This window comes from Neomonachus schauinslandi, chromosome 3 (genome assembly GCF_002201575.2).
Source record: "Neomonachus schauinslandi chromosome 3, ASM220157v2, whole genome shotgun sequence".
Taxonomy (NCBI): Eukaryota; Metazoa; Chordata; class Mammalia; order Carnivora; family Phocidae; genus Neomonachus; species Neomonachus schauinslandi.
In genome coordinates this window covers 1,436,288-1,459,861 of record NC_058405.1, presented here as the reverse complement: position 1 = coordinate 1,459,861, position 23,574 = coordinate 1,436,288, and positions in this window count along the sequence as shown.

Sequence of the window (23,574 nt, the reverse complement as noted above, 5' to 3'; positions counted from 1 at the left end):
CACAGGTGTGTGCTCAATGCCCATATGTGCACATGTGTACAAGGTGTGCGTGTGTGTCGTGTGTGTGCACACACACACGTGTGCATGCTGTGCATGGTGTGCATGTGCATGTTGCGCAGGTGTGTGCTCGATGCCCATATGTGCACATGTGTACAAGGTGTGCGTGTGTGTCATGTGTGTGTGTGCACACGCGTGTGTGTGGTGCACGTGCCCTCAGACTCCTGGACAGTACGAGGGAAATGGACAGATTATTCCCGAGAAGCTGTCATTGCCTCCAGCAGGCATGGGCCGGCACCAGGAGCGTGGCCTCTGGAGCTCGGCGACTCATAGTCATCGCCCTGGATCCTGTCGGTGGGGGCTCCGCGTGGCAGGGGAGGGGTCCCACAGAGCCCCACACGGCTAACAGTGCCAGTGCCGGCCCCTTCATTGTCTCCGCGCAGACAAGTCTCCAGGCTTGGCCGAAACATGTGCAAGCTGAGCTTTAGAGAATATTCTAAAGCAATCCTGCACAACCTGTTTGGGGTGTGATAGAGTCATTTAGGGAATAAAAAGCTGCCTGGTTCCGGAAAATAGCACATAAAATGACCTATTAAATTGTAACATAAAAAACAGAACAATTTCCTATCATTTTATGGAATCCCGGATCTGATCTTCAATGTTCTTCTCTTAGCAGCAAAATGAGACAGAGGGGAACCCTATCGTCCCGCTGCACACAGGGTCTGTCCCCGGGCCTCTGGCTCCCAGCTCCAGGAGGGCACCCCGCCCGCCTGCCTACCTTTCCTCTGGTTCAGATCTACAGAACCCCGGCAAACTGAGTCAGTTGCCAAAGAAAAGCCAAGGGTTTATTCTTGAGAGCACACCCAGCCAGGTGCTGTCAGCGGTCGTGAGCACCTGCAGACATCTGGTGGCGGCAGGGGACAGTCCTTCCCAGAAAGGCAGCAGGGGATGCACAACGTTCCCAAGGGCAGACTGCCCCAAACCTGAATGCAGGGAGCCAAGATAAGGAATTCTGGAACAAGTCCCGCGTGACCTGAAAGACACCTTGCCATCCAAATGGGAAAAGAAAGACAAGAAGAAGGAAAAGGGTGACCGCAAGAAACAATGGAAAATAAAAGCAAAGGGAGTTGACTGGACCTCTTCTGTGCGCCCTGCTGAGAGCGGTTCGAGGAGGACCCAGAGGTGAGGGCGCTTCTTGCCGCAACGACAAGGCTCTGTGGGGAGAAGCCCGTCACGCCTGGTCCTGAGGGAGGTTCTGCTCCAGCGACGCAGACCCGGCGTGGAGGGAACACCGCCATTCTCCGGGAAAGCCCAGCTCACGGCAATGCCCAGGACAACGTGAACATCACCGAGGGTGCCCAGCAGAGAACGTTCTCAGAAACATGGCTCTCCCCACTCCTTCCCCTCGACTTCTCTCTAATTTTTGAAAATCACGAGAAACCCAAGGTCTCCCGGGTCCTCCCTCCCGTGCCGCGGGAGGCTGAGTCCTCCCTGATGCGGGATGTCCCTCTGATGAAGGCATCGACAAAGAGCCGAGAGTGTATCTTTCCCTGATGGATGGTTTTTGGTTTCGTTACAGTGAAATATTGTTGAGTTTCCCCTAAGTTTGCACAGGATTCATAGCTGAGGAACGCTGAACTACCAACCATCATATTAGCGTTCATAATTATCACCTGTAATTGTTACAGCAGCTAACAATTACCCCTGGCAGCAACAGAATCAGGGAAGGTGCCACTCATTAACGAAACACTGTACGGTTTTCATTTCACAAGACTGTCCAAGCTTGAGCAGAAAGGAAAAACAGAGAATACTAAATATATATTCAAATGCAAACAGAATCCTATGACAAAGTAGTTATTTCCTGGCTCAAATCAAAATTTTAAACAGTTTACTTCCCTCTGTCTTCCCGAGAGTTTTCTGTAACAAACTTTCAGTGTCATGAGTAATAGCGGCTCTTGGCGAGGATCAGTCTCCTGAGCTTGTGAGTGCAGCGCGCTCCTTATTACAGGGTGCATTATGCAGAAGCTCCGTGCGGTGATGGGACATGGCAACCCCGCTGTGAGGATGCCTATCAGAGCTTCTTTTAAAGCCCTTTCTCAATTGTCAGCAAAGTATTTTTTAAGGTTAAAAGGTGTAAAATTATTCTGAAATGCTTTTCTGACCTGTCGCCTATCACTGCAAAGAGCTATAGTTCATTTTTTTTCTTAAAATTGTATTTTTTGAAATGCAGTAATATTATAAGAATAAGCTTTATAAGAGGAAAATAGTCCCCTGAAATGCTCATGATTTTTTTTGCATGCCTCCTTCTCCAATGAATGCAATATTAACCATTGTTTCATGCTCAGAATTATAATTTCTGATGCAATTTTTCTTACTGCAAGACTCCATTGCTGCAGACACATTAATGTAAATGACCGTTCCTCTCACATTCCCCTGCTTCTCTCGCTCCGTCTTTCCTCACTGCCCCCCTCTGCCTCGCCATGCAGAGGTGCAGAGGGGGCCGTCGGGCCGGCGTGCTGGGCGCTGCACCTGCCCCTGATCGAAGCTACACTGGAGGTTGGCGGGAAGGCCGCCAATGCGCGGGTTCTCTCGGTCTCCTGCCTCCATGCTGCCCCGAGCCTGCCTGCTGGCTGGAGACAATTGTCAACTCGGGGAGAAGGCCCAGGCTTAGCAAACCAATCCAGGTCAACGATCCTTGTCACTTTCAGTCCTTGGCCGCTGAGGCCCCTGTTTCCTACGGTGTGGAGTTTCCACCTGCCACTGACCGCTGATGCTCCCCTAGTAGATTTTGAAGTCCAGTTTCTGCCAAGCCCTGGGGAGGGGCTCCAGCACGGTCACGTCCCATGTGTAGGGAAAATCATCGGAGAAACTCACCCCGGTGCACACAGCAGGCCCATCTCCGACCTCCCGGAACAGAGAGAGGAGACGTGGGGCAGGTGCATGCAGGCAGAGAGCCTGCCTGGGACAGAACTTACCCGAGCTGGTGCACGCTGCATCCCCGTGAGAGGTCTGGGCCACAGTCGTGCCTCCTGCCACGGCTTTCTGACTTTGCACGGTGCCTGTGTGATCTTCAGGGAACAGGAGAAACCGGATCTGTAAGGCTTGCTGTCAATGTTACACGCGTGAAAAACCTGGCTTTCCAGCGCTGACAAGACGGTCATTTCTGGATTCGTTTCCAGCTCTGAGGTGTTAGGAGTTTACAGCTTGTTAACAGTGTAGACACTGCTTTGCATTCTCCAGGAGGGTGACAGGTAAGCCCTACCTTTGGAGTCAGCGTGCACCTGATTTAAGGCATTTCATGTGCCCCCAGCGATGGATGGGCAGATGGCTGGGAGTCCAGCGCAGCCCTCAGACAAGAGAGGCTTTACCTCAAAACCTGCTTGCCGTTGGTCACAGCACCGGAGGCCACGTGGGGATCAGGCAGGGCACTGTGAGCTGCACGGGTCGCGGGGACCCGCCCGGGTTTGCAGCTGGGACAAGGGACGGCACCGTGATGCTCAGAGCCATCCTGTCTCTGTACGGAAGCTCAGGGCGACTTGCGGGAGGCTGGTGAAGCCCACGTGGGCGAGTCCGTCCCATCCAAGGCTGGGGAGGCACCCAAGCCTGCTCACATGGTCAGATGTGCTCGGACGGTTTGCAGAGGAAGGCGTTAACCCATCAGGTTCTGTCTGTCCTCACCCGGCCGCCCGTGAACCCCCCTCGCACCGTGTGCTGGGACATGGGGACTGGGGACGTTCCTGGGACCCAGCCTCGGCGTTGGGGACCCACATCGTTCCGATGAGTAGACATGCTGTGAGGTCCACAATTCATTCCTTAATGCAAGGAAAGCACCGACAGACAGGGTGGTGACAATTGTCAACTCAAGGAATGACTAGGATTCTTCACAGGACAAGAAACTTAAAATTACCCCAAATCATATGGCTTCAGGAAGGAAACTTGATAGAGGGTCTCCCCCAGATTTGCTAGCAGTCTTTAGAAGATTTAGGTGGTGTACCAAACACTGGTTGCAAACTGAGTATTTTCTAAGTGGCCAATAATTAAAAACAAAATTGGATTGACCTGAAAGAGTAAAGGCTGAGTCCTATTTCTCTTCTCTCCGTGGAAAATTCCAGAGCGTGCAGCCCTACTCCGGAAGGGCAGGCATTACAGAGGAGGGCCTGCAGTCACATGACACCGGATTTGATGACACCTGAGGTATTTATCAGCATAGTAAAATTTTGCCGCAGTTTCCCTTGTCATTCTAAACAAATCTTCATGTTTGCTCCTAATTTTGTATATCTGACTTTGCATTCTTTTTCCTATGGAGGTCCCTCAAACCACGGGGGTGTCAGCGCTCAATCTGGATCTGCCCCCCCCCCAGTGCTTCCCAGCTTCACGCCGAAAGACAATACTTTAAATGACGCTAAAACCCTCCCCCTCCTCCTCACTCACGTTGGTGAGAACAGAGACGATGTTGTTCTTCTTTGTAATGACTTGAAGTCACTCTGTCTCACCAGCAATTAGTACCAGAAACACTTTGGTCACTGAAGGAAAACAAGTAAATATAAACTCTGTGTGTCTTGTTGAAAACAGTGACCAAATTTTGCCGATGCAAAGAATGTTTTAGACACGGTGCACTATATAATTCTGCTGTTCTCTCATACAAATCAGTTTCACCTGCATAATTCAAAGACTTCATGCCAGTGTTAGCAGGTGACGCTCTCACGGAGCCCTGCTGGGTCCACAGTCCCTGTGGTCACCATGCGCGTGCGCTTCCAGGAGCTCACGCTGAACGGCCTCCACACTCCACACCGCGGGTTCCAGTCCCCACATGCAACACGGTGTCTTAACAAGACACGAGGCGTGAGACACAGGACCAGAGGGCCGTCCCCTCACCATGTAACCTTGAGGGACTCCCTTTCGTCCCTTCGGGTGGTGGTGGCGCCGCCTGCCTCTCAAGACCATTTCTGGTCTTCAGGAAATGGGAGAACGTGCTTTGGAACTTCCGAAAATGCCAAGTGCTCACAACCGTAACCGTGTTACCGTAATTGAGTTTGGAGATCCTGAAAATTTGTGCTTTCATGTTTGGACAAATATGGCAGAAAAATGTGAAGATTAGCCATAATTTCTGAAACTAAACCCAGCTATGTGTGCATGCTGTGAGACACGGACATGCTATTTAAGTTCCTGATTCCTCCTTTGTAAAGTGGGGCTCTGAATACTGTCTACCCCACGGGGTTGTCTGAGGATTCAATGGATGCTGCACACAAGATGCTCCGTACATGCTGATACACGGCAATGGCTCAAAAATACTAGCTGGTGGGGTGCCTGGGGGGCTCAGTCGTTAAGCGTCTGCCTTCGGCTCAGGTCATGATCCCGGGGTCCTGGGATCGAGCCCCGAATCTGGCTCCCTGCTCGGCGGGGAGCCTGCTTCTCCCTCTGCCTGCCGCTCCCCCTGCTTGTGCTCTCTCTCTGTCAAATAAATAAATAAAATATTTTTAAAAAAATACTAGCTGGTATCCCTCTCTTAATGAATCACCTGAGCATTTAAAAATGTATTCCACCAATTGATTTCCCATATTAGAAAACATTTTAAAAATTAAATAGTCAATCAACAATGTTTGCTGAGAACAATAAGGTCCCTGGGGAAGAGCTTAGCCAGATGAGCTTCAGCCAGACGATGTTACCCAGGCACTAATGAGATCAGATCTCAAGGGGAGGTCCGAAACCATTTCGGGAGGGAACTTACATCTCTGAGATAATTCTCTGAAACAGAGCTTTGTCAACAGCTTTGGTGGACATTCCTTGCTAGCCCGACCGTGCCTGTTCTCTGGAAGCAGCTACTTGGTCCGCTCAGCACACGAGACCTTCCTGGGCCTCGCCTTGCTCACTCCTTGTTGAGTGGGCAGGAGGCACCCCCAGGGTGGCCGTTTTGCAGCCAAGCCCACATGAGGCATTCCTAGGGTCTGTGTCCTGACAGCGTGTCAAGAGAGCCTGGGGGAGATCCCGGTGAGGTGAAGTCACTTCATACCATCACCGCGAGGCGGTCTCCTGGTCGGCGTGGGCACGTGGGACGCCAGGAGCGATCACAGGGACCACTTCTGCCAATTATGCAGATGCTTCCCACACAGACTCGGATCCTGCACTCACCCTTCCCCCAAGATTAGCCAAATCCTCGCTGCCGTCTGGCACGTGGACAACTTCCATAGCTTTCTAGAAGTGTTACCCTTGAAATAACTGAGTGTCACATGAAAAGATTGGGATGGGCTCCTGGACCAGCGGGAGAGGGTAGGCTCTCTTAGCAAAACCTGCTTGGTGGGGCCAGTCACCGGCATCCTTAGGTCCCAGGTCAGTGCTGTGTCCATGGCACACAGCCTGGGGGTCGTCCTCACTGGGACACTCTGACACACCCAGGGCCGCACACCTGTTCCGTGTCACGCCCCGATCCTCTGCTGAAGCAAAAATTGTATGGAACAGGAGGCGAGAGAAATGTGAAATATGACTTGGAAGGTGCCCAGCTCGGGTTCTACCAGGGCGGAAGATGGTAAGTCAGAAGCTTTCGTGCCATCCATCTGCACACACACCTACTCGGGCGCTCTGAATGAAGCTCGGTGGTGGCCTCTGACCAAATCCTCTGCTCTCCTGGCTTGCTGCTCAAGTCCAGCCCGGACGCGCCCACAGGCCGTGCACCCGCTCTGTGGCTCGACGGTCCAAGTACGTGAAAACACCCCCGCACGAAGCACACTTGTCACTGAGCTCCCCAGAGCCCGCCGTGGCTGGTCCATACTCCACGCGCACTTCGTGGGCACCCATACAACCAACAGTCTCACCATCACCCCCAGGATGACAGAGCGAGGAGGATTTCACATCATTTGTTGATTTATTCTTGGGAATTATGCTATTTAATGTCGGCTTGGTCATGCTGCGAACAAACATACCCAAGACCTCAGCGACTTTGAGCAATAGAGTTTATTTCTCAGTTTGGCTACGTGCCCACTACAGGTTAGCCGTGGACTCCGCTCCTCCCTCTGTGACCCGGGATGGCAGCGAAGACTCGCTCACTGGCCCTTGCACCTTCTCTCTGGAGGAAAGAGATGTCATTTCCATTCACATTTTCTTGGCTGAAGTCAGTCATATGGCTGAGCCTTGCTCTGTCAGCCTAGGTGGAGATGGGAAATGTTTTGGTGGACAGCACTAATTACTCTCGAAATTCACATTTCTAGCCACGGTCAGTGTAGCTTCCTGTCTCTGCATTGAGCTAAAGTCTGGATCGTGGAGTGAGGCCCTGTTTCTCATCAGACCCAGATCAGGCTCCTCTTGGACCGGAGACCCATGATCTGAAAAACCCAGTTATCTGCTTCCCACACACCCAGTCCACGCTGGAGGAGCAGGGGCAAGGTGACCACAGTCTGCAGGCCCGTTCAGAACAAGGAAGCTGCGTAACATCGCCATAATTCTCTGCTTTGAGCTGGGGGGCTAATGTCTTTGGATTAGGTCCTGACTCTGCTCCAAGCATGGCTTCTGGTTCACTGTTTTCCGTGACACTTGGCCCCTCCTTCTAGAAGGTTCTTCCTTTTCCATCAGCCTCTTTGGCCATATTTGATATGAGCACCAGAGCTATATGCTCCAAGCCTCCTTCTTGTTTATGGATGATAGGACCCAAAGGTCATCTTAAGTCCCTCAAATCACAGCCTCTTTTAGCCTAGGCTGGTAGTTCTTTGGCACTAAAATGTTCAGAGGCTTGGTTAATCTCTACTTGATTAAATCTTGGTTCAGAGGCTTGGTTAAATCTCTACTTGATTTCACTAAGCTACATGTGCTAAGACTTGCATCTCTGTTCTTATCTAGACCCACCTTTCTGACTTGCCCTACTTCTTGCTTCCTTGACCCCATGTCTTCTCTATTAGCCTACCTGCTACTGTTCTGGGCTCTGCTGGGAAAACCACACTCATGGTCTCATCCACAAACCATTTTGTCTACTCTAAAGGTGGTACTGATCAGGGGACCAGGGGACCCCGGTGGTCCCCTTACAGCTGAACCTATTAAGAAGCTTTAACAGTGGGTGTAATGACCATATTTTGGGGGTGATCTTGGCTGAAGGACTGAAATCCAAACAGTATGAGTTGTTCAAAGCTTCCCAAGTTAATTTTTTACTATTTGGGTGAAAACCAATTATCTTCTCTCCTCCTACAAGTTAATGAATTTGTGGATTTTCCACCCTCCCTCGATTCCTGCTCACAAATGAGCCAATCCTTCTCTGAGCTCAGCTCTCTCTTGTAATATGTTGCCAAACGTAGACTATACCACAGTTGTGGGGTGAATTGTATCCCCAGAAAAGATATGTCAAAGGTCTTATCCTCAGAACTTGTGAACGTGACCTTATTTGGAAATGGGGTCTTTGCAGATGTAATCAAGTAAGATGTTTATTTCTCATTCTTGGTACTTGGCTACAGAGGCTGGCTGGTGATTCTGTTCCTTCTGGGACCCAGGTAGATGGGGCAGCCATCGTGCCCAGTGGTACTGACACTGTAGTGGATGGGTGAGAATTATACACTGGGTCCTAATACATGCCGCTTCTCCTCATGTGGCCACGCCTACATCAGTGGGGATTTAGGGACAATGCTATCTGCCTGGGAAAAGAATTAGAAATACATGGTGAATATTACCAGTGGTTATAGCTGCTGTTTAACTGGTCTCATTTTGAAAACCATATTTTCTACCTATAGTTTGCTGGTGAATAAAAATGCCATTGTGTTTTGTACTGTGATCTTGACTCTGATTATTCAACCCTGCTTAGCCCTCTTGTTAAATATAAATATTTGTGCATTCTGCTAGGGGTTTTGTGTGTGGATAATCCTATTGTCTGCAAATTTTGACAGTGTTTTTTAATATAATTTTCCTTATCAATCCTTACATTTTTTTCTTTCATTTCTTGACCTACTCTAGTAGGTAGGACTTTAGGTACAGCATTGCATAGAATTGTTGATAGCTGGTATCCTTATTTATAAACGATTTTAAAGGTAACAGCTTCAAAATGTTTACTATTAAGAATGATAGTTACCGGAGGCTTTTGGTACCGACCCTGAATTGGGTTGAGGAAGATACTCTATTCCTAGTATGGTAAAAGGTTTAACATTACTGAGATCATGACTGTCAAATATGTTTCCTGCTCTATTGCAATAATTGTGTGCTTCTTCTTTGGTCTGTAAATAGGATGGATTATACCCATATATTTTCCTAAGGTGATAGAACTCTTAGATTCCTGAGTCAAACCCAACTTGATGGAGCAGGTTCTCATTTTAACATCTGCAGCTGGATTACATTTGCTAATATCCTGTACCCAATTTTTGTATGTTTTCTCATGAGTTGATTGGCTAGAGACCAGATACCCTTTGGTGAAGAAAGCAGAAGTGAACCTTATTCTCATGGTTCAGATGGTCTAAGACATCATTAATTTCAAGATCAGCACCAATTAAATGATAGATTTTCTGGGAGGAAATCTTGCTACATCACATATACGTAAAAATCAATAAGATGCATTCTGCGTGTAACTCTTCCAACCCCCGAGGAAAGAGACCCACCAGATCACATAGTTCAGCGTGGCTTGGAAGCAGGAGTTGCTTCTCACTCTACTGAGCCTGAATTTCTTCCTTTGTAAAGGGAGGGGCAGAGCATCTCTGAGGTGCCCTTTGCTCTAAAAGTTCTCCTTCTATTACACCGTCTCCCCAAAGATCTTCCTGCACCTGGAAGGGCCGCCCACGCCCTTCCTGGACCATTGCCCTGAACTGTCCAATTTAAAAGGAGCTGAACGAACAAATCCTTTTACAAGAGCCTGACAAGAGTCAACAGAGAAGCTGCTCCAGAGCTAATGGGACCGATCGCAGGGTCTGCACGCAAACAGCCCCTCGCAGAGCAGCCCTGCTGCCCAAACCCTGCACCCGGCCACAGTTCGGCCTTAGAACCCCTGAGAGTCGGCACCTGGTGGGCACGCCGTAAGAACGTGTTCACCATGACAAGGATGGAAGGCCCACTCCGTCCCTCTTTTCTGATTTACAAAACTATTTGTACATTTCTTTTTTAAAAGGGTCAAGGTACTTCTTGGTGTGTAAATAGGTAATAATATCCGTTATTGACAATAATTCCATTTTGGACTAGAGAATGAATATTCTCCTGCTATTTAACATATGAAAAAATTATGTATGATAGCTTTATTTAATCACCTTCTGACCTAAAAAAAAAAAAATGTGGCTGAAATGTGGACATTGTGACATGAATCCTCTGTGTGAAGAATTCTAAAATTAAGCAGTGATAGCAAAAACTTTTTAATTTCATTTTAAAGACACACCCAAACAGGATCCCCAACCTAAAAAAAAGAAAAAGAAACAGTTCAGTTTTCTCATGTGCAAAAAATTCATTGTGCCAACTTCGGAATCTGTTTTAATCTGTTTTGAATGAACTTGATCTTTGACACGTCATTCCTCCTTTTGACAACCAGATTCAGTGCCCTGATTTTCAGAGGTTTATAAAACAGGGATGAGAAGCTTTCTAAAAATCAAATAGCCCTTACAAAATCAGAATTTAAGTGAAGTCAATGCCCTGTATCACTGGATTTAATTTTATTTGACATATACTTGGAATCTTTTTTTTTAATGGATCAAACGTTTGGGACCTTCTTGGAGCTGGAAGGTTTAGAGGTGGACAGATTGTGTTGAGTTGTGCAAAATATCTGGACATCCGGATCCAGTGGCAGCTCTCTTTGCTCTCCTGTGTCTTGGAAAGCTTTTACGAACCAAACGACTTTTAAAATCCAAAAGTTGAAACCCTGTCTCTGTGAAGAGAAGACAGAGGCTGCTCTTAGGCATTACAACTATTATCCATCCTATTTTAACGTCAAAAGCACAAACCAACAAAAAGACAAAATAGTCAAGGGAGGAAAGAGCACACAGGAGAATACACTTTTCCCCCTTAAAATGTCAGCTCCTCTCTAGACCCAGCATCAGGAGCCGTGAGGTAACAGCAGCCCCTTCTGAGAGTGAGACCCCCGGATCCGGCCCCGTTCTCCTGGTTGCCCCCCCCCCAACTCAGCACACGCTAAACTTCCAGAAAACAGCTCTGGAACAATCCAGGCACATGCACTGTGTAAGGACCACGCGGCAGCACCACGTGCTTCGTGTTTACTCCACGTCCGTCCGCCCTGCCGCACACCGATCCACGCGGGACAAGATTAGAGGCGCTGAAACCCGGAGGAGAAATTAATTGCACTTCTGTGTAATTCCTTTTGGCTCTACATTCTGTGAATGTTCCTAATTTGTAACAGTTTCTCCAGCTATAATGTTCCACTTAGCAAGCGTGGAAAGAAATCGTGGTTTGCCACACCCTGGACGGTGTTGTTTCCCTTCTCCTTTGAAGCTCATTCAAAAGGGTCCATTCCGGGGTCCCAAACAAAATAGGCTTATTACACCATCACTCTAGTGATTTCTTACTCAGGCGATGTTAAGGACGGGTGACCAAAAGACAAGCGTCTAGCACTAAGAAGTGGTCGCCGGGTCTCAGCGCTCAGGGACGAAGCTGCCCTTCGGCCCGACAGTGACGACCGAGGGCGGGAGAAGGGGCAGGAACATCCCGATCAGACGCTGGACATGACGTCAGCGCCACCTCCAGTGTTTTGTGCAATAAAACTGAAGCTTCATCTTATGGTGCAAAAAACTTTTTAATGTACTCAACAAAGGTACATTACGGTTCAGTAAATACCCCAGGACCCTGAAAACCCAACTAGCGGTTTTTCATTCACGGACCTCTTCAGGGTCTACCATCACTTCGTCTACCTGCGGTTGCTCCGTGGTTTTTCATTTCAGATTTTGGAGAGCACCTGTTCCTGTGTATGGCTTCCCCATTCGACAGATGTCCCAGGACAGCACCTCCCAGACTGTCTGTGGGAAAGAACCGGCTTGTTCTTTAGTTCTAACCCATTGAAGACCTTAGTTTATAGATTTAAATATAAAAAGCAAACACACAAAATGCAAGCCCTAATCAGGAGCCATCATGTGCTCTCAGCTTTTCCTCAATTTCTGCACTTACTGTGGACTGACTGACAATTTGGGAAATCAGCCCAGCTGAAAACCACACACCATAGCAGAGCATCACCTAGAGCTGCAGTTCCCAAAGTGTGTGCCAGGGTGCCCAGGGGTGCCACAGTGACCCCACGGGACCCACTTTCAAGGGAAAGGCAGCAACGCCCAGCATCTGTCGTACCTGCAAAGTCACCGCCAGCCCGAGGCTCCCCGTAGCCTCATATAGATTGCGCCCCGTTTCCCCTGACGATGGCATGTCTGCAGAGCTGGCTTTTCTGCAGTCGCTGTGATAAAACGCAAGTCCCTGTGCCAATTCCCAGTCTGACTCCACGCTTTGAGAGGCCGTTCAGTGCACCGAAGATGCTCACGTCGATGACTATGTGAATGGATGAATCACTCTCTTCCCTTCCACCTTGTGAATTTAGGGAAGTGTTGGGCATCCGGCACCTCCCCACGTTGCACACTGAAGTCTTGGTTGAAGTCGTGAAGGCGTCATAACCATTCTCAGGCAATTCTCTGTCATCTTGGAGTCTTGCCCTTGCGTCTGGAGAACTTCTCACCTGGTGACATCATCCCCCAGGGTTTTCAAACCCTGTTTTGCCCGAAGGGAACGAGAGGTCCACGTGAAGGGGCCAGAGGGAGACACAGAGGCACTTTTCTCGGAAATCTCTTTTTGTGGAGGGCGTCTGGTTTCTCCCGACCCACACACGGTGAGGAAGGGGGGAGGCCACCGCGAGGGCACGAGGAGAAGAGCACTAAACGCAGGATGCGCCCTGTGTACGTTTCTAAATAGTGAATTAAAATAGAAATGTTTAAATCTCTTTGGATTTCTTCCCACTCTGCATCATTCATTACTCCTGGATGTTTTAACTAATGTTTTCCCCATTTGACGTTTGGACTCACTCGACTTTTAAAAAGTCACAAATTGTCCCTAATAACAGCACAGATTACGTGGGCTGTTGATGATAACGGCTTTCCCGGCTCTGTCTTCCCCATGCTACTGCAAAGCCACTTTCATTAACCAAACAACATGCCAGTTTAGCAAAACAATAAAGCAAGTTCCTGTTCTCAGTGTTGACGCAGAAGTCCGAGGAAGTGACACTTTATGGCTAAAGTCACGGGCGCACCAAAGTGCCAAGGTCAGGCCAGCCATCAGCCCCCTCGTGCGCGCACCCCTCCTGCTTGCTCTGCAGCCACGAGGCAGTGTGCGGGGACGCGGGCCAGGAGCGGGTGTGTGGGCCTCGGCCGTGGCCTCCCCCGCTTCCCTGCTGCTCTCTGCACGGGAAACACACCTACGCAGGGCCACATGCCGACTCGTCTCCCGGCTACCGAAGGCATCCCCACTGGCCTTCTCCTTAAAGACGGTCATTACCTGCTTCCCTGGAAATCAGCCTAAGACCCCAGAGCAAGATTAGTAGTTTGTTCCTCGTTTAAAAATCTAAAAAAGAACAAATGGAATACGGTGGTAATTCTCGAAGGAGGAGGAAGTCGCCTGTTGGGAACCTGTGGTTACGGCAGCCCTTCCTGTCCGTGTGCCCTGCCGTCGCCAGACGCGCCCGGCCCTCCCCTCCAGCCCGGGGGCAGCGGCAGAGCCAGGACGGGCCCTCGACCACCCCCTCAGCTGGCCGGCTGCCTGAGCTCTCCACGTGCCCACCGTGGCGCCCCCTCCCACCGGCACCCCGCAATCACACCCCGCCTGCTCCTGGCTGGTCCCGTCCAGCGCACGGCAGCCCCGCGGGGTGAACACAGGCGCTCCGGCGACGGGAAGCGCAGGGCTCGGGTTGGCAGCAGTGTGAAATGGTGATGCTCCGCGCGCGCCTTTGATCCTGCTCACCCTCCACGCCGCCGTGAGGAGTCCTTCCCCCCCAGGTCTCCTCTTAAACCATCGGAGCGGATTCTATTTCCTGCCCGGGCGGGTCCCGTGGTGTCATCACCCACCAGCCTCCACGGTAACCAGTGACGGAGAACCGTAGTCGAGGGCGTGTCTCCGCACGAAGTGGGGGGTGTGCTCAGCATCCCGCACGCAGCCACCCTTCAGGGACCCGGCACTGGCTCCCCCGAAGTGGGTCCCGGGGGCTCCAGACTCTGGGCACCAGGAGGGGCTGCCAGGCCGCGAGCTCACACGCATGCACGTGGGGCGGGCTGTCGCAGAGCCCTTGTGCCTCGTGACCACGGATGACCGCTGGTGCCCCTGAGCCTCGCGCCAGACCCTGAGGGAAGCACAGCGTGGAAAAGAGGAGTGGTCTGTCTTTACTCATCCTCCTTCTATTTCTTTAATTTCACGGGACGCTAATGCTACAAGACAGCAGAAGAGGAGAAGCAGTCGGCAAAGCCCTTCAGCCAAGTCTGCGCCATATTCGTACTAGATCTGCAAGGAAACCAGACGGGAAGAGTGGAACGGTGCATGGTGTTTCCACTTACAAGTATTTCCTTGTTTCCAGTAACCAAGGTCATTAGTGAGTATTCGGGCTGTGCTAGGCAGAGAAGCAGCCCGGGCATGGGCACGCAGGTGCAGATGGCCTGGGCCTGTCCCAGGCAGGTGCAGACGGGCCAGAGGCCCCCACACCCCACACGCAGGCTCTGGCCCCGGCAGGCTGCTCCTGCTGCTCCCCAGGGTCTGTTCTTCCCTCTAGCACAGCCTCTCAACGTGCCTCCCAGCCATACGCTCACCTCGGCTCAGCTCTGCCTCACTCTGCAGTACCCAACGTCCCATTACCCACGGCCGACCCTTCTGCCGACTCCCAGCCTGAGCCCACAGCTGCCTGACAGTCTCACCCGATCCAGTGAGCACCAGACGGGCTCACAGCCCCGCTTTGTGCTCCCTTTGTGTGAATAGTTATTTCCGTTTGGACCTAAGTTTATGCAGAACAAGGATTATTGCTCATGTTTCTCTTATATCCCCTTGGGGTCAGCTCAGGGCTGGACTGTGGTTGGTCAAACTGAAAGACAGTGTCCAGAACACTCCTTATGCTCAGCCGTGAAAATGGGAGTGTTCCCAGGGGGCGGGCCTGAGGTCGGGGGCGGGGGGGGTGGCAGGCAGGGTTGGGATCATCTGCACGTTTTGAGCATCTCTAGCCCCAGAACGGACTCTGCAGGAGTTAGTGCTATTTCTTCTGCATTTGCTGTCCCTTGAAATTGAGGAGATGAGGTCTTGACACCAGCCAAGCTCCAAGGCACCGAAACAGGGGTTTGGGTCACAGGCACAACGTGGGGCCAGGCCCCATCGGACAGGAGAGTCTGGGTTGCCAGGGACGGCGGCCCACCCCGCAGTCTCCGGTCTAAGAGACACTCAGAAGCCACTGGGGGGTCTGGAGCTCCAGTGACCCAGGACAGTCCCGTGCTTCTCTCTTTTCTCTGTTTTATTCTCCCGCAAACCTTCCCAGCGGCATGGGTTTGTGCTCCGGCTGCTTAGAACCACCAGGAAGAGCCAGGTCCCCAGGTGCTGCAGAGGCCTTGAGGTCAGGCCTCCGTGGGTCCCTGGGGGTCCCATGACCGGGGCCGGGCAAGTCAGAGTGGCCAAGAGGATGACGGCTCCTGGCTATGCCCCTTGTCCGACCTGCAGGTGAGTCTGTCTCTTGAGAACCAGGGACAGATGGAAGGGAGTTGGGACCAGAGTGTGGACGTCAATGGGCCAGGCCAGCCTGTCACCCGCCAGTGGGCAGGTGGCCACAGGGGTGCAGGTCAGCAGCACGGTGGCAGTCTCTGCAGAGCCCCCGAGACCCCTGGAGGGACGTGTGCTGGGCTGGACAGGAGTCCTCTCTTCCCCTCCGCTGTAGGTTACGTGCTCCAGGTTCTTTAATTACTTGGCCACAGATCTCCCCTCCGGAGAAATAGTCCAGAATGGGCACCAGGGCTTTGCTGCAAACCACAAACACTGATTTCTCAGGAGCCCTTCTGAATGCAGTGAAAAACCCAGGCCCCGCCAGGGGTAGCCCCCAGCCCCTCCCCTGCCCGCTGAGCCCGGGTCGCGGGAGGGCTCCCTGTGCCCCTCCATGTAGAACGTTCCAGGGTGCCTCCCTCAGGGCTCTGTTCCCCTGCCATTCCACGGTTGCCAGTCTGCCTGAGGAGGAGGAGGAGGACGGTGGTTTTCTTTTCTTTCTCCCTAGTCTCCTTTTTTTTTTTTTTAGAAATGGAATTTTAAAACAGCCAGCAACTAAGGCAAACTCCCAGGATAACAGTCTTAACAATTTACATAATGTGAGGTTGGAGAGGACGTGAGGCAGTCCTTTTAAATTGTGTGACACAGTTTAAAATAGGGAACCTTGGCTGCCATTAAACCACAGTCCTCGGAAACACAATTATAAAGCACTTAGGACGGCTCGACCAATCCGATCGCTTGATTGGCTGCCCGTCCCTCACCCTGTAATCTCTCATCTGGACCCGCACACCACGGCTCACCGCGCCTGGGCTGTTCCCCTGGCCGATTGTCAGGGGCGGCTAGTGTTCATTTTAAGAAATGCTACTTTGTGTTGCTTTGGTCCATGTTCCCAGAACGTCAGTCCTGAGTAACGGGGCCCTTTGTTCTCGCTGATTCCGTGGCGGCTGCTGGCTGCACACCAGCCCCCCCTTGGGGGCGTCCAGGTTCATCACAGTTGGGGGGCATCTCTGTGCCCACATGTGAACCCCCACACCTGAGCCCTGTCGGTTTCTTCATCGGCAAAATGAGGCATCAGGAATAATTAGTTAAATGTGGAAATGTGTGAGCAATGAAGACTCCGACCGAACGGCCACCTCCTCATCCCCTCGCCCACCCTGCTGGCATCTCCCGAGCCCCACTTGGTGCCAGTTTGCGGTCAGTGCTGGCTTCCGGGTCTGGCCTCGGGGCCTCAAGGAGCTCAGGGCCGTGCGGGGGAGACACACACGTACACCCCACCCATGAAGGTGTGACGTCAGTCTGCAGCCATGAGGGTCGGTAGCCACAGGGCATGAAAATACGCTCAGGGACGCGCAGGACTCGGGAGGCTGAGGGTGGGGCCCGAGGGGTCTGCAGGGGGTGAGCATGGGCTCGCGGGGACGATGCAGTGGGAGTCCGGGTGTAGGCACACGGGTCTGCGTGCCAGGCCCCCCAGGTCACTGTGAGGGCACAGGAGAGCAGTGTGAACAGAGACCAGGCCCCGGACGGGAGGGGCGAGGCCACTGGCACCCCAGCCTGTGTGACCTTGGCACCTCCTTTCCCACCTGACACCCCATTTCCTCCTCTGCAAGCCGCTTGGATGCGGCCGCACACACGTGTGCGCACAGTGCCCAATGCGTGCCCCCATTCACGCGTGCACACTGGGCGGTTTGCACACACGTGCATGACACAGTGTACAGTGCAGGCGTGCACACGGTAGACAGCTCACACATGCACGTGGTATGCGATGCACACACACACCACACACATCTGTGCACATAGGCATGCACTCTCCGAGCTCATAGATACACACAGGTGCGTACGCACATACATGTCCACATACACACAGGCACGGCCCCCGGATGTAGTCCCCAGCTGACGGATGCACAGGGCTTTCTGCAGCCTCCAGGAGACTCTGTGGCCGCCCCAGGGCATAGGGGAGCTGCGGGGTCTCTCACCTGCTTCCTCATCCCAGCCACCCTCGTAGCCCCCCGGCAGGTTCCCCCGGTGCTGGCCTCACTTTCCTCGTCCATACGAAGGGGGTCCCCCGGGCCCCCCTCAGAGAAGGTCAGGTACATGTGAGCCTCACACGGAAGGGTGTTTATTATTACTCCCTCCCAGCCTCACCCCACGCCCACACTGCCCCCCACATCCCCCGAGGCACCCCGGGGAGAAGCCTGGCCCAGCGCAGCACCCTAGTGTACCTGTCTCACGCACGACGGCCGTGGGGCCGAGACGCTGGCAGCCGCAGCTCCCGGTGCCCCACTGCGGGCCGTGCGCGCCGGTCCCTGCATGCGATCCACACACCAGCCGCCCAGGAGAAAATACAACCCCTGTCTGTGTGCTTAGTGAGCTTACACCAAGGCCGGGAGAAGTTCTAGATGTTTATAAATTGAACTAGAGACAAACTGGGAACATCAACTGTGTCTTCTCCATGAGAAATAACGACCCGTAACCTCTTGAGCCTCAGCGGGTTAAGGACGCCGTGCAGCCCGGGTCACCGCCGGCTTCGGAACGGCTCCTTTGGGTGTCTAGCATTCCTGCTTCAATTCTGAGCGTGTGAGCAATAAAAGGTTTGTCCCTGACAGCTTCACCGCGTGAACAGGAGATGCACTTTGCGTTGTAATGGGGAGCATCTCACACGTCGAAATCGGGAGCGTTTTTCCCTGTGCACTGACGCATGATTCCAGGCTCGAGGTTTCTGCATGCTAATGTCTAGATATTGCAAAAATACGGTGTAAACCGAAATTACATACCTCTGCACACAACATCCCAGTTCTGCATGCTGATGTCTAGATATTGCAAAAATACGGTGTAAACCCAAATTACATACCTCTGCACACAACATCTCAGCAAGCACAGCTTGTGTGGCATCTAACAGGTACAGAGAAAATTTCCAGAAAAGGTGACATTCTCTGTTCCTGCTCCAAAGGAGCTACTGTGATGTCAGAGAAGGAAGGGAAACCATGTGTCAGGACCTGCAAGCCCCTTCACCTCAGAGAGCAATCAACACTGCAGCCCTGCTCGGGGCATTCCAGGGCTGGGGGCGAAATGCCTCGTGGCTGAGACACTCAGAGGCACCACCCACCCCCAGGCTCACCGGGCCATGGGGATGGAGCTCCTGCCTGCTTGCTCTCTGCAGCATGAAGCAGCCCGGTGGGTAGAGGGCTGGCCTGGGTGGGGGCGCAGGAGCCCAGGGATCCACACCTGACTGCCCCCCACTCACGTGGAGCCCGCACAAGTCGAGGGCTGGCCCGGATGTGCCTCCCAGTGACAAATACTGGAACACCACTATTCTGACTTTACCTAGCAGCTTGAAACCAATTCGGTGGATTGCAAGCAGGAATTTAGGAAAAAATACCCCTTAAAATAATGGGGAAAAGGTTTAAATGAAATAGAATAGAGATGACAATATCGGTGTGCATCACAGGGAAGGCGTCGATCTACAAGACGCTCATGGGTGTCGTGGGTGTGTGCATGTGGGCACAACACTGCTTGGGCATCCCAGTCAAGCAGAAGGGTGCGAGACAGGACGTCCAATGCCAGCTTCTGGAGAAGTGAAGGATTTCTTGATTGATCCCCAGCCCCACGGCCCCACAGCCAACCTGCAGGCCAGACAAGGTGAGCAGGGGCACGGCCAGGGCTCCGAGGGACCCCTGCCGGCCGACGGCACCACCAGCGGCAACTTGGTCCGCAGGCCTGCACCAGCGCAGATGATCATGGCGGGAACAGAAGGTAACACTGCCCTAAACCGATGGCGGGCTGCCTCTCAGAGTCGGCCCCTCCTGCCCAGTACAGCATGGACCTCATTCAGAGATGCAGACCCCAACTTTCTCTTTTCCTGGCTCCCGGGCTCATACCTGACTCCCAGAGCAATGTAGTGAGTGCTGCAGAAAGGCGTGTGTGGGAGAAAGCTGTGGAGATGGGAGAGCATGGATGGGCCCGGGGACAGACCCAGGACGGGCAATCTGAGCAGCCTCCGGCATCTAACCCTGCAAAGTTATCCCGGGGTTGACATCATGGCTCTAGAAGCTTCAGATGTCCCAGGGTACGGTCCAAAGTCCCAGGTCCTCTGGATGAGTAGGTTCTCCAAGACATATAGAGTTCACACATTCACCTGTCCCTGCCCACTCACCAGAACAGTCTAGAAGCGACCTGCCCCCAGAAGGCCACCTGCAAAATTAGCTCTGCTTTCTATGTTCTGTGCAAAGGAAAAACAAAAACTTTCCAAACCAGGGTTTCTGTGACGAGCAATCCGATTTCTGTGGAGCTCTGCATCCCCTGGACCGGAGCGAACTTCCAGGTCCCCAGCCCATGGCCTTCCGCTCAAACAGAAATGAAGACATATGCACCTGATTCAAGAATCACACTCCTCTGTCCTTGGCCGGCTCCGTGGAACCGTGTGGTGATTGCTCATCTGCACAGTGGAGGTGCTCTCTGTAAAGAAATCACGCGGTTCGGGCTGGTGACCAGCAGAACACTGTGATTGCCCGGAAATCAGAAAGTGCTTTATGATGTCCTTAACAGAGGCTTCTGAGAGAACGTGTGAGCCTCTGTATTTTAAGACCTTCCTAAAGACCTGTTCAAACCTCTGTCCCATAGACAGGGCCATTTTCTTGCCCGTAGATGTGGGAATACTGGAAAAGACCCCTTGGCTGAATCCACGGAGCAACCACTGTAATTTCCCTGATCGTCCCATGTTCTCCTAATTAAATATATTGTTTTATTTTAATAATAAGTAATAAATTAGAAGCAGTTAGCTACTTGCTAAAGGTTTTAAATCACTTGAAGTCTGGGATTTTCAAGAGGAAGATTTGGGGCTCTTTCAGGTGAGAGGTTAGGAAAATACAGAAGAAATAATCTCTTATTTCCTTATCTGAAAATTAAGTTTATTTTCACCAAATTCAACATCCCAGAATACCTCCAATTGGAGTCTCACCTGAATGCCAAGAATGGAGTGATGAAGGAGGATTGTCCACTCTAGGCAATCACCCACACATGTGCAAAGTTTGCAGCCTGTCCCTAGGGGTATTGTTTGGTTTCGGAGTCATCTTACGTCAACTGTCTGTATGGCGCAGCCCTTGGAGGCACCGGCGGGGACCTTGACATGGAAGTAATCTGTTTAACTTAAGCAAGTTAAAAAACCTCCTCCCCCAGGAAAACATTCCCCCCAAACACCAACCCAAATATGTATTTGAAGCATCATTTCATCTTTAAATCTTTGTGAATATGATGGAATCAGGGCTTCTTTGGCTTCTTTTCTTGAGACTTAGATGCATCTGCTTCTCCCACCCATTTCTAACTTCCCAATGCAAACGGAAAAGCTCTGCCCCAAAATGAGAAATTGGAGAGTGGTGCTGTCCCAGTTTGCCGGGCAACTGGAGATGGACAGAAGTCAGTGTTGCCTCCATATGCAATGGTTCCATTAAAGGTGTGTATCTAGGGCGCTGGGGATTGGATCCCCGGCCCCTGCTAGCCATGCCCCCTCCTCGGACCAGGCGCCCCGTGGCTGGCACCTGCCGGAAACCTCAGGCGCTCCACAGAGGAGGGGCGCGCAGGCCCCGAGCCAGGCCCCGGCCCAGCGGTCTCCACTGCCGCAGACCCCAAGCTCGCCAAGAGATGAGTCTACAACCCGCCATTGAGTAAACTCTGGGTACACCTGGCTGGTTTGCTCTAGGACCTTAGCCAACATGCCACCTTGTCGGGGGTATAAGGTTGATTTGGGTAAATTGTTTTTTTCTGACGTTTTCCTTGAAAATATAACAGTGCAAAGTAACGAGCAATAGAGGCATTTCCCCCCTGCAACCGAGAGAAGCAATCACTCCTTATATCCCAGGGTGACCATCGTGGTCAAATGGACACCAGTTCCTCCACTGCAAGACCCACCCCCGTGCGCAGAGCCTGGACGGTCCGGGAAACAGACACGGGAAGGAGGGATGCGGGCAGAAGTGCTGAGCCGCCTGCTGCAGGACAAGAAGCCACGTTTCTCCACACTCGCCCGCCGGACCCCAAAGCTGCCTATTTCAAGGCAGGTGTGAGGGAGCTGCCTGCAAACACACCAGCACCCCGGAAACCAGGAGTGGCCCAGGCCGGGCTCAGGAAAGGAGTCAGCCGCCTCTCATCCACATAGCTCCCCGGGAGTCACACCCCTGCATACCCTGATTACGTTGTAATTCCCTAGGATAAAGAGAAAAATATAAAGACTGCAATCAAAGAGGAAGAAATTTTATAAATGTGTTATCTATAAAGGAAAGATATTCAGGCTGGTACTTGATTTTCAACTGCAACACTAAATGCAAAAGAGCAATAAAGCAATATGCATAGAGTTCTAAGGTGAAAGGGTTTTTTTTTAAATAGGATTACTCAATCACGGATCAAATGTAAGGGAGAGTAAGAGGTGTGTCAGAACAGTGATATCCTAAGGGATGACTCAAGGAGGCACTCCAGGCAACGGAAAAGTGAATTAGAATAAAGAACTTAAGATGCAGAAACATCTGGGGCGCCTGATTGGCTCAGTTGTTAAGCGTCTGCCTTTGGCTCAGGTCATGATCTCAGGGTCCTGGGATTGAGCCCCTTGTCGGGCTCCCAGCTCAGCGGGGAAACTGCTTCTCCCTCTGTCTGCAGCTCCCCTCTGCTTGTGCTCTCGCTCTCTCTCACTCTCAAATGAATAAATAAAATCTTTAAAAAAATATGCAGAAACATCTGAACACATGGGACAACGTGTAGTCAAGTCTAACTCTCTGTCGATGACGTCGTTGTAGAGCTCCCTGCAGGGGCAGGGCCAATGCGAGCGCACTCGGTACTTTTGCTCCAGGTTTGAACTGTTGGGAACTGGAGGGACACCTGGCCTCTGTGTCTCTACCCTGACCCCAAGTGGAATCCAGCCACTTCTTCTTATAAAGTTTTCTGAGTGTCACTGCTAGATAGAAGTGGTTGTTCGTATTGATACGTATTATTAAACGTTCACACATGTCATGGATTCTAAAAAATGTTCTAGGTATTCGTGGTGGGGCTGATGTATATCTACAATGTCATGGAAATGACAGTTCTGTTTTTTTCTTTTTATAACTTACACCTTTTACATTTTCTTGTCTTTTATGCTGATTCAATGTTGGATTGAAATAATGATGGTCTGCATTTTATTTTTTTAAACATTTATTTATTTATTTTTATTTTAGAGAGTGCGCACGTTAGAGGTGGGCAGGGGATAGAGGGAGAAAGAATCTCCAGCAGACTCCCTGCTGAGCCCCATGTGGGGCTCGATCTCATGACCCTGAGATCAGGACCTGAGCCGAAACAAAAAGCTGGATGTTTAACCTACAGAGCCACCCAGGCGCCCCTTGATGGTCTGCATTTTAGATTTGGTCTTGATTTTACAAGAAAAAAATTAAAATGTTTTACTATTGACAGTGGGATTTGCTATAGTTTGGGATTTTTTTTTCTTCTTTTTGCTATTGTTTTAGAGATTTATTGACTTAAGGACATTTTCTTCCATTCTTACTTTTACAAGATTTCCCGGAAGATAGATATTGAATCTTACCAAATGCCTCTCTGAGAGTTTTGGGAAGATGGCAGGTATGGTTTTCTCCCATGATTCACGGACGGTAACTGACCCCATGTGTCTCAGGTCTGCCGTGATCACCCTGCTCACTTTGGTTTAGGATTGGTGCACGTGAGGAAGCTGGCCTGTAAGCTTCTCAGGGGATTCTGGTTTTCTGTAGGCACTGAAGTGTTTGTTGATTCTACTCACATTTTTAAATGCCAAACCGCTCTCAAACTTGAGGTTTTCCTTTTCCTCACCACATGAATGTTGCCAGGTCTTTTGCTGATCGGCCACACACACACATTCCTCACTCACAAAAGAAAGGAATCACAAGTGGGGGGCAGCAGGGGAGGAGACAGCCAGTGAGCACC